Genomic DNA, 6187 nt, shown 5'->3' on the forward strand with positions numbered 1-6187 from the left:
TTTTGATAGTTTTAAAAAAATTTCTTATGCCACTTACCAGTCTCTATACATGTAATTATAGTATTTCTCTATCAAACTATCTAACTTAAGGCTAGGGTTGATCTTTGAAATTTCTGTTTTTCACACAAATTAGTACAATGTAGGCTCTCAGAATATGTAAAGAACAAGACAATATTTTCTTCATATCTAATGTTTTATTTATAGTAAAACATATCTAAGGTTTTACTTAGAGTAAAACTCCTTTGAGTTAGAAAAGTGTAACAAACAGCATAAGAGGAGGATGGCAAGAGATTCACAGGTCTAAAGAAACCAGAAGAGATGCTATGCTAGCCAAGGAACAGGCACACAAGCCATCTTCTCAAACAGCTGCATCAGGCACAGATAGGAGAACAGTCCAGGACCTCACTCTCACCTCTTGCCAACACTAATTACTTCTCTTATCCCAGGCCAATTTCTGTCCAGGGCTCTTCTGTTCCATGTTTAATTCATAAAATTTTTGTACAGTTAAAATGAGAATACATAAAGAAATTTTGTAAGTACCGATGTTACACAGACAAGCAATTTCACTGAAGTAGTTGTAGGAATTTAAGAGACTGAGAGGAGAAAGAGTAAGCACCCTACAGTTGTCCCACAGCTGTGGCTGCCCATAATTACTAACTTTATTACTTGCTTAGAAATCATCTGAATGAATAAAAGAATAAAATGAACAGACTGAGAGCCGAGTTATTCTTACCACCCCTCAGTTCAAAGGACTGACTTACTGGTACATTATTAATCCTCATTCTACTCAACGTTCTTCTGTAATAGCTGAAATCATTCTGTATGGCAGGATTTGTCATCTAAAGTAGACAAATACAAAAGAAAATGTGTTATGTACTATAATGCTAATATAAAAATTAAGTAAAAAAAAAAAACTACTAAAACCAGTATTAACTAGTTATGTAAACATTCCCTAATTTGTAATATCACTTTAAGAACTAAAACTGGTATCACCCAGTATAGCTTATAACACTGTATTCAGTCCTTATTGAACATATAAAACTACACAGACTATTTTTCAGTCACAGGCAGTATATTTTCCTTCTTCTCTTCAATAAATTCAAGTAATATACTAAAAGCTTGTTTACCAAAAAAACAGTATTACCAAATAAGTAAAACCAAAAGAGAACATATAGGCACTTGCTCTGAATTATTACAATAAAAGTGTGTGTATGTGCATATAAAAAAATAATCCACAGGGCAATCCCCAAACAAAAATTTTACAGAATTTAACGAGAATTAACAGTTGTCTGTGATAGAGTCATAAAATGTTGAAGTTAGGAATCTTGCTCTCTCATTTTCTAGACAAGGTAAAGTCAAAGGACATGCTTGAGGCCTCATAATTGGTTACTGTGACAGAGCCTAGACTGGAACTCTAGGTTTCCAGATGTGAAATCTACCTTATTCCATTACACTTGCTCCACCTAACAACAGGGTATTTATAGTTATAAATACTACAAGGAGCCAGAGAAAAAGAAAAGGAAGGAAGGAGGAAGAAGAGGGGAGAGGAGGTGAAGAGAAGGGAAAAGGAGTGAGGGAAAGGGAGGGAAGGAGGGAGGGAAAAGGAGTGAGGGAAAGGGAGGGACAAAGGGAAAGGGAGGGAGGGAAAAGGAGGGAGAGAGGGAGGGAGGAAAAATTTCAACAACATTTTTATATAAAAGAATGCTGAAAAAAACTGGAGATGAGCAGAAAAGAAAAACAAATATTAGAAAAGAAGCTCAATACTGCTTCAGAGATGACTTTTTAGAATAAAGTTAGATGAAGACTGAATACTGGGTGATTTGTCATTTAACTTAACATATCAAAAGGCTGACCATAATTTTAAAATCCAGTTTTCCATCTTTATTAAGGTCCAGAAAATAGCATTTAAGTACATTTTAACAAGATTTCCAGGCTTTTCCTCCTAGTGCTCACTGAAAGACTCATGATTTTCATAACAGTCAGGGCCAACAGAAAATTCTACCTTGAGTTCATCAAACCGGAGTGTGAAATGAAGAATTTCTGCAAACTGTTTAGCAAGAGCCTGCTCTCGCTCTAGATGCTGGGTGGGAGAATATGGGGTACTTGTCAAGGCTCCCAGAAGACCTCTTAATGCTGCTTCTAAAAGAAAAAGAAAGATAAAAATATTAAATTATTTGTATCCCTGTGATATGTGCTTCTTAAAAAGTGAACGTTTCATAAATGTTATTTCAATTCCCAGAAAAGTAACGTCCCTTTAAAAAAGATGATTAAATATAATCAAAAGAATTAAGGAAGTTTAAATTTTGTCATTGCTAACAAACTGCATAAAACCAAACTGAATATTGTTTAATTGAATAAAAATCTTTAAAAGATTAATTCAATTTTATAATTCTGTAAACCCAGATTTACAATAATGCAGAATGTGAATTTGAATTAAACACCAGGAACAAAGGGCAAATTTTATATCACTTTCATCATTCAGTGGTGTGGAATCTGGTTTTACGAAATGGTAATTGTTACCTACAGCTGAGTAACTTCTTCAGTGACATTGTGTCCACAGAGTCAAATCTGTACATGGCTATGAATGAACTACCAACGTCTCATATTTTGAATATGCCGTTTACTTATAAACACAAACTGCTTTCTCTTAGCTACAGAAGAGAACAAAATATTTGGTTTAGTAAGCTTCCCAAGTGTCTTAGGACCATAATAATTCTAATTACATAGCAATGTGTCTACAAGCCAAGGAACTCAAGAATTGCTGGCAGCCACCAGAAGCTGGAAGAGAGTCATGGAACAGATTCTTCCTCAAAGCCTCAAGAAGGAACCAACCCTGCCGATCCCTTGACTTCAGACTTCTGGTCTCCAGGATTGTGAGAGAATAAGTTTCTGTTATTGTAAGCCACCCAGTTTGTGGTAACTTGTTACAGCAGCAGCCCTAACACAAGCATCTCATAAAACACCTGATATTTAACTGCACTTGTGGGTATCTCTTCTAATTCTATGAGATATATGGTGTGTGGACACTGAGGAGACAGTATGAGAAACTGAGAAAGAGCCATGTCTGGTTTTCCTTCAGCAACCCAAGGAAGGATCTTGCACAGTACCCAAGGGTGAACAGGTGCCAGTGAACACTTGAATGGAGTGACAGCATGAACATAGGTCAAAAGTAATGACGTAGCTGCAGTGGATGTGGTGATACTGCAGGGGCCTGTGCAGTTAATGTAGTTCACGATAGGTGTATTGAGGAATGAGTGGGAAAATGTCTTAATTCTAGCCCAGCAGGTTAGCAAACTGGTCTGTGGGCCAATCTGCCCATCTGTTTGTTCATTACCTGCTCTGTCTCCTCCTTCTCCAACAAAGGGAATCCAATTTTGCTTACTCATTGTTTTAGATACATGAACTGAGCATAATCAGCAATGAGTTTAAGAATGCAAAAATTTAAATAACCCAAGGGCTTGAAGATTAGTTCCCCACATATCAGAAAAGACTCACTGTAAAGCTGAAGAGAAACTTCTACCAAGTTTCTCATACTAGGATCCTTTAGCATACAAAGAAATTAAAGAGATCTCCTTGTGGAATTTATTTGTCAAAGACAACAATCTAAATAAATCAAAGACCTGTGTTGATGGGCAAGATAAGAAGATTACATTGTAATCTTATAGTCTAAACAAGCTTGCTTTACCTATATAACTGACATTCAGCCAAATTCAGCACCGTGAATGTTAGGATGCTCTAAATAACTTCTGGTATTAATAAATGTCTTTTTCACAAGGGAAGTTCATAATTTCAAAATTTTTAACTTACCTAACCTCTGAGAAAATTCGTAAAATTTCTTTAATTTGCCTACTAGTGGGACAACTGCACCCCATGCCTTTTCTTGCAACTTCTCATCTGCTGGATGCTGAATTGCCTTCAAAGTCCAAAGAATAAAAGCAGTTAGATTTTTTTTTAATCACAACATTATCATTATTACATTAAAATATAAATTTTAACAAATGTAGGAAACCTTAGTTTAACCTATAAAATATAGAATAATGGACCCAGGCATGGTGAGAGTAGGCCTTCTCAACTCCATGGATCCTTTAACTCATTATAATACATTCTTACTTACCCTTACAATAAATATTGATATAATGGAATAAAAGTGGCACAACATGCATTTGTTAAATATATTATGCCTTGGTGCCTTTTAAATCCACAAAATGAAAATATTTTATGTTGTTTCCCATATTGCAGACAAGCTGCTCTCTTAGTATTTCCTTGTCAAAGAATTATATTGGTGAAATAAAAGGACACCAAAAAAGTAAGGCAATAAATAATGATGCCAACTCTAAGAACAGGCTAAGAAACTGTATAATTCAAATGCCAGGCCAAACCATCTCTAAGAAACCTAGCACATACTTAAGAACCTAAATTCAACCTGAAAAATGTGATTTAGAAATGGTCACAGATACTCATTCCCTGTAACTAACATCCTATCCTGGATTCCAAGTTTCTCAGGCTTTTCAGAATAAGAAGATGAAAAGTTAGTTTCAAATCTGAAAGGGGAGAAAATAAAACATGATCTAGAAATGCTTAATATAAACATAAATATGTCTTTTTCTATGCTCAGTCTTTCAAACCACTAAGCAAATTTTTTCTGAGTAAAGAGGGTTATTCCCCCCAAAATTACTTCCTTGCTTTTATCTTCCTCTTGCCTATAGATGGTTTTCTTAGTCTTTATGATCTTATCAATGCATTTTTCAACACCTGGTTTGCTTTTTCTAACCTTGTCAAACAAATTAAACACACTATTTGAAAGGCGAAATTCATAATCAAGGCAATTTCACTGCTGTGACATAAGATTTTTGGTCTTAGCCCAACACACAAAAGGACACTTAGTAAATGTCAATGGTGAGGTTAGCATGGAGCAGGTATGATAATTCATTTTCAAAAACATTAAAAACTGTTATGGACATATCACAACATTAGAGGAAAGTATTTATTTCCCTCTCTAGTAGTTTATTTTAGAGAATAAACTTTGGTTATTTAATAGATTCTATCTTAAATCAAATTTTATTCTGTTTTAGAATAATGCTTAATAAAATGTTACTTAAACTAAAATATACAAAATCCCACATCATTGGCATAGTAACTATAGAAAACTCTCATTTTACATTAGCTTTGGGTGAGGCACTCTGCAGTGTTCTTTGCATGGATCATCTAATTTTATCTTCACAATAACTCTATGAATTACTTCCACATTGTTGGAACCATGAATAAGGCAGCTATGAAGGTTTCTACATTTACATTCCCTCTTGAATTAACGTTGTTTACAATATATTTTCTAAAATATAAGTACCTGGTACAAAAGTACAACTAATTTTATGGTTCTTATTTCATACACTGACAAACTGAGCTCCTAAAAGACAATCATTTTAAAATACCACTTGTATTGATTGAGATTACCTGTTTCTACATAAACCAACCAATCTAGGGATATAAAGATCCCTAGACCTTCTCTAAGCCGTGTGGTGCTACCCTGACACTGGAGCCACCCTGAATGTAGAATTCTAGGGGCTTCTCAGTGCCATATTTGTAAAGACAAACCCTATGATGAGTTTCTGGGAGAATATCCACGTGTATAATAGAAAACAGGTCTGAAGTCTTGGGGCGTACTAATGACTATATGTAGCTTTTTTCTGTGGTTGTCAGGATGCACTAGATTGGTTAAAACCTTCTTCTTTCCTAGCGTGTCTGTATCTAAAGCACTGTGGTCTGCTGCTTCTTGCTCTTCACCTCCATGGTGCTGAGGCAGCCGATGACCGCCCTCAGGCATGTGGGGAGTGAGTGCATGGCCTGCAGGCTCAGAAGGCAAGCGTGCCAGGCCAGAGCTGCAGCAACTGCTGACGGTTCCCTTATACCAAATCTCAAAGCCTGGAAAGTGAATCTCTTACACTGCTTTTTCTGCCCTTATATTTGGTGTTCTTCAGTTTTGTTTAACTATCATGGAAATGAGTGAACTATGATGGTACTTCAAAAAGTTCATGGAAAAACAGATTCAAAAGATGATACAAATCTGTCCATGGCCTTTTGGAAGTACCCTCGTATATGTGGCTACATCACCTATCTCTTCACGAAAAGAGCACTACTGTGTGAGGACAGCATCCTATGGAAAACTTCAATCTTTGGTCACAGCATTCAC

General features: G+C 35.7%; 1 pseudogene across 1 annotated transcript; it reads right to left on the minus strand.

Annotated features, from left to right (window-relative positions):
- Positions 1 to 761: 761 nt before the first annotated feature.
- Positions 762 to 5821, minus strand: LOC103583706 (annotated as a pseudogene). Its single transcript, XR_549883.1, has 4 exons — positions 5720 to 5821; positions 3808 to 3913; positions 2003 to 2139; positions 762 to 839 (listed from the first exon to the last, which is right to left on the minus strand). The product of XR_549883.1 is annotated as a protein FAM49B-like (transcript).
- Positions 5822 to 6187: the final 366 nt, after the last annotated feature.

The sequence above is a fragment of the Galeopterus variegatus genome, unplaced genomic scaffold (assembly GCF_000696425.1).
Source record: "Galeopterus variegatus unplaced genomic scaffold, G_variegatus-3.0.2 Scaffold26392, whole genome shotgun sequence".
Lineage (NCBI taxonomy): Eukaryota > Metazoa > Chordata > Mammalia > Dermoptera > Cynocephalidae > Galeopterus > Galeopterus variegatus.